This window comes from Leptodactylus fuscus, chromosome 7, assembly GCF_031893055.1.
Source record: "Leptodactylus fuscus isolate aLepFus1 chromosome 7, aLepFus1.hap2, whole genome shotgun sequence".
Classification (NCBI taxonomy): domain Eukaryota; kingdom Metazoa; phylum Chordata; class Amphibia; order Anura; family Leptodactylidae; genus Leptodactylus; species Leptodactylus fuscus.
Window position 1 is genome coordinate 95,854,032 of NC_134271.1, and position 12,476 is coordinate 95,866,507.

Here is a 12,476-nt window from a genome sequence, read left to right on the forward strand (position 1 = left end):
GGCTGCATGAATAGCTCTTATATGCAATTATCTATGGACTGAGTTTTCCCATAGAACAAATAAAAATAGGGCTTTTGGGGAGAAGTTTCCTGATATTCACATGAATCCCATAATCGGGAACTTGATGGCCATTTTTTTTTAAATAAAAATTATTCATGTGACGGGAATAGACCATCAAAATATAGGTCATGCTCTATTTTTGCCTGAAACGTATGAAGGATACCTGATAAAGGTGAAAACCTCTGGTGCAAAAGGTGATAAGCATAGCCTCAATGAAAGGCAGAAACATCATACTCAAGATCTATGTGATAAGTATCCAAAACGTGTTATAGATTATATGTACTAATTGTATTGGGTCAACAAACACATTCTCTTTGATATGTCAATTAGAAATATAGTGGTACCTCATTGGTTAGATGTTTGGTTTGGTTTTAGAATCGCAATGTAAGACACGCTTTATATCAGCTATAATGATCTTGTGCACATTGTCACTCCTGTTTTGCAGGTGAACACTTTCTACTCACAGTCTTCCATTCTCCCTTCAAGACATTCATCAGCAGCTTCAACACCTACATAGTGGAAAGAAAGGGTTATTGATGGAAGAGAAGCCGCTGCTCGGTGAACTGTGAAGTCTTCATTAGCCCTTGCTTGTCCCTCAAATAAAATCACCTGACTTTGAAAGTTGAGATGGGAAGCTTGGAATTGTCACTGGGAATGACTCCGCACCATGAGATGTAGGTGATATTAGACTTTTCTTGGCTTGGGATGCAAGATTTTGCAAGTCAATAGGAAAATTAAAGACTGATTCTTAAATTATTAAAAGAAGCCTACAAAAGAAAAGAGAAGGTTTAGGTGATGTTAAAACCACCGTTGGATATGATGGTCACTGAAAGACTAGTACTGGTATTACCAAGGAACATTGGGCTCCAATGTCTGCAAGGACAATATCTTCAAGGGTATTGTAGATGTCTCCCATGGTTCATTCTCATATTTAAACCCATACTGGAAGAGTTAGATTGACTATATTGCAAATTGGTCTCAGTGTGTGAGAACTTAGAGTAAGTTGGTGCTATAGAAGAGAAGAAGTCAGAATGTAGGAACTAAATGTAAAACATCCTGGTCAAGGAAATAACCTAATGCAAAATCTGGAACATCATTCCTAACCTACCATGTTCCATATATAATACCTGAGCCTATTTATGGTGAGACTAGTGAATGATTATCTTATCTTATACGGTAGAGGAACCATTGAACTCCCTTGAGCACTAGTCCCCAGGTGCCAGACGTTCTACCTCCATCTTTGGTTACTTTTTATTTATTCTTCCTGACTGTTATATCAAGGTCTAGATATATAGCGTTAAATCCTTTTCCTGTACATCAATGTAAAAATAGGCAGAGTTGTCATTTTTGGCTCTGCCAAGGTTAATGTGGAACAAAGACTGGAGACATACTGTATTAGTTGCAAAGAAGAAAAAACTAACAGAAAAGGGGAAATTAGTGTTCATTAATTAAAGTCATAAATGTAACTTGGCAATTCAAGGGCAATGCGGCAGTGTGACAGCACGCCTCCTATTGTGTGGCATTTAAGTATTGGTCTCTACGTATGTGGTAGGATCCAGGGCTCAGAAGCGGCTGCTAGTTCTACACCAACCTATGACTAGGCCCCCATTAATGTATTTATTAATTACATACTAAATTGTTTCTTTTCTATAGGTCTACATGCTCTCATTTGCAAACTAAATCTTCCATCAGATGTACCTGCCTTTGTTTGTGGAGGTAAAGTTAATTTAATTGACTATATAAAAGAACAGAGAATGATCCCTTTACTCCAAGAACATCTCTACTGAAGACTCAAGGTCACTCGAGATGAGCAACCAACAGACCAGGTTTCCAATTAACACCTAATGAGTCAATTAAACAGGCTATGAATATCACTATGGAAACAAGTTTACCTGTCAGCTACCCCCAAGACCTGTCCTATATTTCTACTTTGGGGTCTACTTTAATTAGTGAAGGTATATGGGTCAAGGGTGAATAGGGTACATATGGGCACTTATAGGTAAACTGAGAAAATATATGCATTGCTTTTCTTGAAGTATATAAGTAGCTTTTATCAAAAATGACTCTTTTCTTATTTGATACACAACGGGCCTATACCTGCAGCACCCTCAAAGCTGAAATTCAGCTTTACACCATGTCCATTCCATGCAATGAGTTATTAGTGTATAGGTCCTCAAAAATGAGAAATGCTCTTGTAACTCCTCTCACCAGGAGACGAGGGTCTTAAGCAGAGGACCCCCGTCGTATTAACTCAGATTTTCCTAATAGAGTACATGAAAATGGATTTTCTAAACTGGAGAACCCATTCACAGTACATGCCAGGAAGAACAAAATTTCTTTGCAGCAGATGGGTGAATAGTATATAGGCATTAAAGAAGAAAAAAATACAATTTCTAAAGATATTATGAAAAACTACTCACGTACATACAAATAGGTGAAAAATTCTTTCCTTGGATTATTTACCTGAGAATAGATTTCACTTTTGTAGAGGCCTTTATGTTGTTTCAGTGAAAGCACCTCAGATATAACCAATTTCCTTTAAGAGTGCTCCACACATTTGTCTTTATAACAATTTGTATGTAAGAGCTTTTATGCAAATGACACTAAAGTAACGGCTTTTTTTTTGTAAATTGGACATTTTACGGTTCTAATTTTCTCCTGTAATAACAGAAAAAATGGCTGTCCCAATGGAGTTGAGCATTTCATCTTCCACTGTTTTCGTGAAGTTGAAATGACAAGTTTCCTTCATTTATGCTACGAATGACAAAAAAAAAATTTAAGTATTTTTGTGCGAGTTAGTTGAAGCCGTTATTCTTTCAACTAGCGCAGTCCCTTGACATGAACCTTTTCTTGCGCAATAAGAATTGTCTCATAAAATAATAATGAAACTTAAGGAGGCTAAAAATATTGTAGACTCCTCTGGCTCCTTTTTTTTTTCTTTTGAGGAAGGGACATAAATTACTTGTTAGTTTTAAGATCTTGTATCCTTTCCGTTAGGTCTTTGGCATTCAAGCCCCCTTTCACACAGATGTCAGTCGGGTGACTTTTATAGACATTGCTTCCTCATTTAATTGAAAATAGCATTACACAATTTATATCTGCCATTTCACGAGAGATTCTCTAGGCAGCAATATAATAAACTAAATTTAATAGGCAGGTTATTGTTGCTTAATCAAGCTGAAAAAAAAAAAATTAGCAGTATCGGCTGTAGAAGCGACCCTTTGGATTTCTCACTAATGTATTGCAAATAGTCAGGCTGGAGATTGTCAAGTACCGTACCTTCAAATGAAGATGGATTTTGATGAGAATCTGATGAATATAGGACAGTCGCACGTCACTCAAGAAATTATTGGTCTAATGATGGAAATTGGTTATATACTTTCTAGGTTAAAAACTTAAAGGGTAAGGTCACACAGGGTTTTTTGGACCGGGTTTTGATGCAGAGGCCGCCTCAGGATCCGGCATCTAGTCGCGGCATTCTGCTCCGGATTAGGCCTAAATGAAAGGGCTTAGTCGGGAGGGAGCGTCTTGCCACGGACGCTGCGGTGGATTCCACCATGGAATTCACAGCAAGAATGGGAAGGTCGCTTCTTTTTTCCGCTACTAGGTCAATGGGAGTCGATTTTGAGACGGATTCTGTTGCCAAAAAACTGTGTGTGAACTTACCCAAAGGGGGTTTCAATACATAAGTCTCATCTGTTGCCTTAATAGGAAACTTTATTGTAAACTTGCTTGTTTACACCTATTGTAAACTTGGCTGTTTACACCTAGATCACCTGTCTGGACCAACTTTACATATATCAATTTCTGACTAGTAGCCTGTACATATTGTATCTCTAGGAGTTTTGTCCATTCCTCTAATGGACACAATCACTCTTTATCTTCTTTTTATAGGTCTATAGACCAAGCTTCAAGCACTTTAAACTCCATCCCTTGTCATCAACCCCATCCACTTGTTGAATGAGGCACAGAAATTGTTAGAAAGTTTCTAAGACACATAGAAAATTAGGTGAAAAGCATATACACCAGTTTTAGGGTGATAGGGGTGGTGGGGGTGTTGCGTAAATAACACCAGATTTATGGTTCATATTTATTAGTTCTATTGGCCAATCTGTACCTTATTCTATACTGGGTGTTACCATGCATTATGGATTTCAAAAGGGAGGAGCATTCTATGTATTGTCACCTTTGGGGTACAGGAAAACACCCTTAAGGCTAAGGCCCCATGGGACGAATGAAAAATGCTGCGGGAAAACCCAGCAACGCATCGCAGTTCTTCCCGCAAAATTTAGACAGAATGTTCACAGACTTTTCCTCCGCAGACTTTCTGTTACAATTATATCTATGGGGAAACTGTTGTAGATATGATTGACAAACCGCATGCTGCTTTGGAAATCGCAGGGTGTCTGCATGGCGGTTTTTACTGCAAAATGGGTATGGGATTCAATTGCTTGGTAAGCATATGATATATGCATGCCTCCCATTAATTTTTCATGTTCCCCCACACAGTATAATCCTCCTAGAGTCACCCGTAAATTATATATCCCACCTCCATCTCTCCCCCAGTTTCATATACCCCCTTCATCTGCTCCCAGTTTCATGTCCCCCTCCATCTCTCTCCCTAGTTTCATGTCCCCCCATCTCTTCCCCCAGTTTCATGTCACCCTTCCATCTGCCCCAGTTTCATTTTCCTCCCATCTCTGCCCACAGTTTTATGTCTCCCCATCTCTTCCCCCAGTTTCATGTCCCACCTCCAATTCTGCCCAGTTTCATGTCCCCCCCATCTCTGCCCATAGTTTCATGTCCCCCATCTCTTCCCCCAGTTTCATGTCCCTCCATCTCTTCCCACAGTTTCATGTCCCCCATCTCTGCCCACAGTTTCATGTCCCCCATCTCTGCCCCAGTTTCATGTCCCCCCATCTCTTCCCCCAGTTTCATGTCCCTCCATCTCTTCCCACAGTTTCATGTCCCCCACCTCTGCCCACAGTTTCATGTCCCCCATCTCTGCCCACAGTTTCATGTCCCCCCCATCTCTGCCCACAGTTTTATGCCATTCTCCCCCCCTTCTTCTGCCCCAGCTTCATGTCCCCATCTCTTCCCACAGTTTTATGTCCCCCCATCTCTGCCCACAGTTTCATGTCCCCCCCATCCCTTCCCACAGTTTCATGTCCCCCCATCTCTGCCCACAGTTTCATGTCCCCACATCTCTGCCCACAGTTTCATGTCCCTCCATCTCTGTCCACAGTTTTTAGACGTTCTTACCCCTTCATCTGCCCCAGTTTCATGCCGTTCACCCCCTTCGTCATCCCCCAGTTTCATGTCCCCTATCTCTTCCCCCAGTTTCATGTCCCTCCATCTCTTCCCCCAGTTTCATGTCCCCCTATCTTTGCCCACAGTGTCATGTCCCTCATCTCTGCCCACAGTTTCATGTCCCCCATCTCTTCCCCCAGTTTCATGTCCCCTATCTTTACCCACAGTTTCATGTCCCCCCATCTCTGCCCCAGTTTCATGCCGTTTCCCCACCCCCTCATTTTCCCCCAGTTTCATGGGCCCCCTTCATTATGTTCCACCTCAATGTTTAATGAAGAAGACACTTATACTAACCCTTCCAATGCTCCCCGCAGTCTCACTCACAGAGTTGTTTGCGCGATGTGATGACATCAGGTGCTGAGCTGTGACAGCTTCTGCTTTACTCGCGGATGCAGATGAGTTGAAACCAGGACATACCTCCTGCCAACCGGGACTGGGGGACAGGACACCGAATCCGTGAATGTCCCTTGGAATCTGGGATGCTTGGGAGTATCTATATGAGTTATTCCAGCTATTCAGATAAAAACTTATTCTTAGTGTGAATAGAAAACCTTACACAAACACATTGTATGATGTTAATTTTTTTTTTTTAAAAGAATATATATATATATATATATATATATATATATATATATATATGTACATACATATATCAACAATAGTGGTCTAACATTACAAAGACATTTAAAGCTTCTTAAAGCCAACTATAAATGGATTACACATCTTTACATAAATTCCCTAGTAAAGTAAAAATATACTACAGGAAACTCAGCCAGTCTAACATATTATTTTTGATTATTATTATTACAACTATTATAGATTCCCTTTAAGCTCCTACAATTTCTTATAATACTGCTTAAGGGCATGAGTGATTTTCTGAAGCAGGGTACAAGAAAATGGATAAATATGCATTTAATATGATCAATTTTTAAAGACATAACTTTTTTTTGTAGAATACAAGCTGTGTTCAAAGATTTGTATGTGACCACCTCTTGAGCTTGTCTTGCCATATCAGGCAATTTTTGAGCAACAGTTGAAGATAAAACTTATACGTTATATTAGCGGCTAAAAGATGCACATATTTAGCAATATTTTCAAATAAATTATGTTGAAAATAATGTACTATTTGAAGTATACTGCTCAGTGGTTACACACTACCAGTAAAGGAGTTATCCAGCTTCCAAAAATTACCTGCAAATACATCCACTGCAGTGCTAGATACTCACCGTTCCCTTGTGCAGCCTTTACTTAGTGTTATTTTCTTTGTATCTCCTTAAAGCACCGTTATTTACATGCAATGAATCTGTGGAAAAAAGTACATTTCCCACGATGCACCTGCCTGCAGTCACTCTCTGTGTTTGCTGGTCACAAGGAAGGAAGTAGTGAACTTGCAAATGAAACATCACAGCATCATGTGACCTCAGATGTGAGAGTGAGAGCAGGGAAATGCATCATTGGAGATGTAGTTTTTTCACAGATTCACTGCATGTAAATGTCAGTGATACAAGGAGTCTCAAATAAAAAAAAAGCTAAGAAAAGATTGCATAAGTGAACAGTGACTATTTAGCATTGCTGTGGATGTATTTGAAAATAATTTTTGTAAACCGGATAACTCCTTGTGTAACCGTGTAGTTTTATCCTACAGTTACACTCTAATCCTACAGTACTACGATGACTCTGCAATAGTAGGCTTCATTGCAGACAGAGACAACAAAGAGTACAGAGACTCCGAATTCGGTGGTCATCCAGGGGACAGGCATTGAGGTAGTCAAGACCTATAAATATCTGGGTGTTCTCCTCACTAATAAGCGGGACTGGGCTGATCACCTGGATGAGCTGGAGAAAGGGTCACAGCAGTCTTTACCTGCTCAGGAGGCTGAGGTCCTTTGGAGTCCAGGGGGCACTTCTTAGGGTCTTTTTCAACTCTGTGGTAGCATCAGCCATCTTCTTCGGAGTGATCTGCTGGGGGAGTAGCATACCAGCCAGGAATAGATACAGATTTGACAGGCTGGTTAGAAGGGCCAGCTTCCATCCCGTGGATGAGACCGTGAAAGCACTGGGCAGAACTGTCAGTGACCAGCTGCTTCACCCCAAGTGTGAGAAGGAGTGCTGTTGAAGAGCCTTCCTCCCAACCGTGGTCAGGCTGTATAATCAACATCAGGCTAAGCAGAGATCACTCCGCACAGAGAACTAAATGATCCTGAAGTCTTCTTTTCTTTTTAGTTGCTATTACTCCTTGTAATATATTACTGTTATATCCAGGCTGCTGTAACACACTGAATTTACCATTGTTGGGACTCTTTTCTTTCTGGCTGTTGTGGTTTATCTCTGCACGAGGGACAGTATTCAGAATATCAGTATTTTTTCCAACTGCTGTCATTATCCAGAAGTAAAGAGGGAGAGCTCTGAAGGCCCCCCTACTTCCCTCTATGGGAACAAGGATAGCAAGAGGGAAAGTGGGGTATGGTACTGTGTAAGGGTACCATAGGGGCATTATTCTGTGTGAGGATACTAAAGTGGCATTATACTGTGTGGGAGCATTAATGGGGAATTATTTGATATGAAGGCTGCTAAGGAGATATTATATGGTGTAAGGACACTAATGTAGCATTATACTGTGTGGGGGCATTAATGGAACATTATACCATGTGGGAGCCATTAAGGGGGCATAATACTGTGTGAGGAAATTAAAGTGGTGTTATACTGTGTGAAGATGCTAATTTGGCATTGCACAGTGTGGGGTATTAATTACCGTATATTATACCTTATAGATGACAATGAGGGCATATTATTATGTGTGAGAGAACAAATGGGAATTATACTATGTGGGAGCACTAATGGGGAATTATGCCATGTGGAGGCCACTAAAGGGGGTAATATACTGTATGGGGCCACTATGGAGGCATCTTACTGTGTAAGAGCACTAATGGCATTATACTATGTGGGGGCACTAATGGGTTATTATGTAATGTGTGGGCTACTTAGGGGGGCATTATATGTGGGGTAACTATGGAGGCATCATACTGCATGAGAACACTAATGAGCATTATACTGTGTGGAGCACTAATGGGTTAATGCCATGTGGAGGGCATTTAGGGGGCTTTATACTGTGTGGAAACATTATGCTATGTGAGAATGCTAATGGTCCACCATACTGAGTAGGAGCACTAATGGGGCATTATACCATGTCCACTAAAAAGGTGTTATACTGTGTGCAGAAACTAAGGTGGCATCATACTGAGTGAAAGCACTAATGGACATTATACTTTGTGGTAGCTGCTATGAGGGCATTATACTGAGAAATGGGATTATAATGGGAAATATACTGAGTAGAGGGCACTAAGAGACATTATACCATGTGAAGACATAAGAGGGCATTATACTGTTTGAGGGAATTATGACATTATACTGTTTTGGGAAGTAAGGGGCATTACAATGTGTTGGGACACCAACAGGACACTATACCATGTGGAGAACCTCTGTGGACTTCCTTTTTTTGCTGCGACCCCCCACATGGGACTTAATCCACCGCTACAATAACCAACACACACTGTTTTTTCGCAACTCGTGGCCTCAGACCTAAGGCAGAAAAAAATAGGTACAATAAGGTTTACAATAATCTACTTTTCTTGTTGTTACTATTAATTTATTTCATTTTTTTGCATAATCTTTTTTCTGTGGCATGGTACACTAAAATTTACTCAAAGGTGATGACAATACATATATACAAAAAAAAATTAATAATTTTATATATATATATATATATATATATATATATATATATATATACAGTCCTATGAAAAAGTTTGGGCACCCCTATTAATCTTAATCATTTTTAGTTCTAAATATTTTGGTATTTGCAACAGCCATTTCAGTTTGATATATCTAATAACTGATGGACACAGTAATATTTCAGGATTGAAATGAGGTTTATTGTACTAACAGAAAATGTGCAATATGCATTAAACCAAAATTTGACCGGTGCAAAAGTATGGGCACCTCAACAGAAAAGTGACATTAATATTTAGTAGATCCTCCTTTTGCAAAGATAACAGCCTCTAGTCGCTTCCTGTAGCTTTTAATCAGTTCCTGGATCCTGGATAAAGGTATTTTGGACAAACAATTCAAGTTCAGTTAAGTTAGATGGTCGCCGAGCATGGACAGCCCGCTTCAAATCATCCCACAGATGTTCAATGATATTCAGGTCTGGGGACTGGGATGGCCATTCCAGAACATTGTAATTGTTCCTCTGCATGAATGCCTGAGTTGATTTGGAGCAGTGTTTTGGATCATTGTCTTGCTGAAATATCCATCCCCAGCGTAACTTCAACTTTGTCACTGATTCTTGAACATTATTCTCAAGAATCTGCTGATACTGAGTGGAATCCATGCGACCCTCAACTTTAACAAGATTCCCAGTGCCGGCATTGGCCACACAGCCCCAAAGCATGATGGAACCTCCACCAAATTTTACAGTGGGTAGCAAGTGTTTTTCTTGGAATGCTGTTTCTTTTTGGACGCCATGCATAACGCCTTTTTTTATAACCAAACAACTCAATCTTTGTTTCCAAAATGAAGTTGGCTTCTCCAAATGTGCTTTTGCATACCTCAGGCAACTCTATTTGTGGCGTACGTGCAGAAACGGCTTCTTTCTCATCACTCTCCCATAGAGCTTCTCCTTGTGTAAAGTGTGCTGTATTGCTGACTGATGCACAGTGACACCATCTGCAGCAAGATGATGCTGCAGCTCTTTGGAGGTGGTCTGTGGATTGTCCTTGACTGTTCTCACCATTCTTCCTCTCTGCCTTTCTGATATTTTTCTTGGCCTGCCACTTCTGGGCTTAACAAGAACTGTCCCTGTGCTCTTCCATTTCCTTACTATGTTCCTCACAGTGGAAACTAACAGGTTAAATCTCTGAGGCAACGTTTTGTATCCTTCCCCTGAACAACTATGTTGAACAATCTTTGTTTTCAGATCATTTGAGAGCGGGCTGTCCATGTTCGGCGACCATCTAACTTAACTGAACTTGAATTGTTTTGTAGAAAGAAATGGTCTGCATTAAACCAAAATTTGACCGGTGCAAAAATATGGGCACCTCAACAGAAAAGTGACATTAATATTTAGTACATCCTCCTTTTGCAAAGATAACAGCCCCTAGTCGCTTCCTGTAGCTTTTAATCAGTTCCTGGATCCTGGATGAAGGTATTTTGGACCATTTCTTTCTACAAAACAATTCAAGTTCAGTGAAGTTTGATGGTCGCCGAACATGGACAGCCCGCTCTCAAATGATCTGAAAACAAAGATTGTTCAACATAGTTGTTCAGGGGAAGGATACAAAACGTTGTCTCAGAGATTTAACCTGTCAGTTTCCACTGTGAGGAACATAGTAAGGAAATGGAAGACCACAGGGACAGTTCTTGTTAAGCCCAGAAGTGGCAGGCCAAGAAAAATATCAGAAAGGCAGAGAAGAAGAATGGTGAGAACAGTCAAGGACAATCCACAGACCACCTCCAAAGAGCTGCAGCATCATCTTGCTGCAGATGGTGTCACTGTGCATCGGTCAACTATACAGCGCACTTTGCACAAATAGAAGCTGTATGGGAGAGTGATGAGAAAGAAGCCGTTTCTGCACATACGCCACAAATAGAGTTGCCTGAGGTATGAAAAAGCACATTTGGACAAGGCAGCTTCATTTTGGAAACAAAAATTGAGTTGTTTGGTTATAAAAAAAGGCGTTATGCATGGCGTCCAAAAAGAAACAGCATTCCAAGAAAAACACATGCTACCCACTGTAAAATTTGGTGGAGGTTCCATCATGCTTTGGGGCTGTGTGGCCAATGCCGGCATCGGGAATCTTGTTAAAGTTGAGAGTCGCATGGATTCCACTCAGTATCAGCAGATTCTTGAGAATAATGTTCAAGAATCAGTGACGAAATTGAAGTTACGCCGGGGATGGATATTTCAGCAAGACAATGATCCAAAACACCGCTCCAAATCCTCAGGCATTCATACAGAGGAACAATTACAATGTTCTGGAATGGCCATCCCAGTCCCCAGACCTGAATATCATTGAACATCTGTGGGATGATTTGAAGCGGGCTGTTCATGCTCGGCGACCATCTAACTTAACTGAACTTGAATTGTTTGTCCAAAATACCTTTATCCAGGATCCATGAACTGATTAAAAGCTACAGGAAGCGACTAGAGGCTGTTATCTTTGCAAAAGGAGGATCTACTAAATATTAATGTCACTTTTCTGTTGAGGTGCCCATACTTTTGCACCGGTCAAATTTTGGTTTAATGCATATTGCACATTTTCTGTTAGTACAATAAACCTCATTTCAATCCTGAAATATTACTGTGTCCATCAGTTATTAGATATATCAAACTGAAATGGCTGTTGCAAATACCAAAATATTTAGAACTAAAAATGATTAAGATTAATAGGGGTGCCCAAACTTTTTCATAGGACTGTATATATATATATATATATATATATATATATATATATATATACAGTAATTTTATGAGCCTTCTACTGAATTGTAAAGTGGTATAAAAAGGAGTTTTTTGATTAACATTCCATGATAGCAGATGGTGCTAAGGACTTAGAGCACACCAAAGTCTTCAAACATGTACACCGGCTTGGAGTTTATGCTGCTACCTGCTAACACCTCCATCTTGTTCTTCGAAAACATGTTTTACCATATTGTGCACAGATTTATTAAATTCATTGTATTAGAAACATTTGATTAGTAAACTGTGTTCAAGCTGATACTATAAAAAGTTTAGGAAATAAGTGGAAATGAAATAATTTATATACACAAAAACAGGAATAGATTCTGCCCATTATGTTGGAGACGTATGCTTATTTTGTTTAGCCTTTTTTTAACCAAAAATGTGGAGAGAAGCCGGAAAGTCCTCCTGTGTGCTCCATTTGTTGGAGCAGGGGTGTGCATGCATTCACTTCTATGGGACTAATAGGGTCCTGCTCCTTTGTAGGCCCTTGATCTCATGATTGCTGGGGGTGCCCAAAGGGCCCCAAACGATCAGACACTTATCTCCTATTCTATGGATGGGTCATAAGTATCTACATGAGAAAATC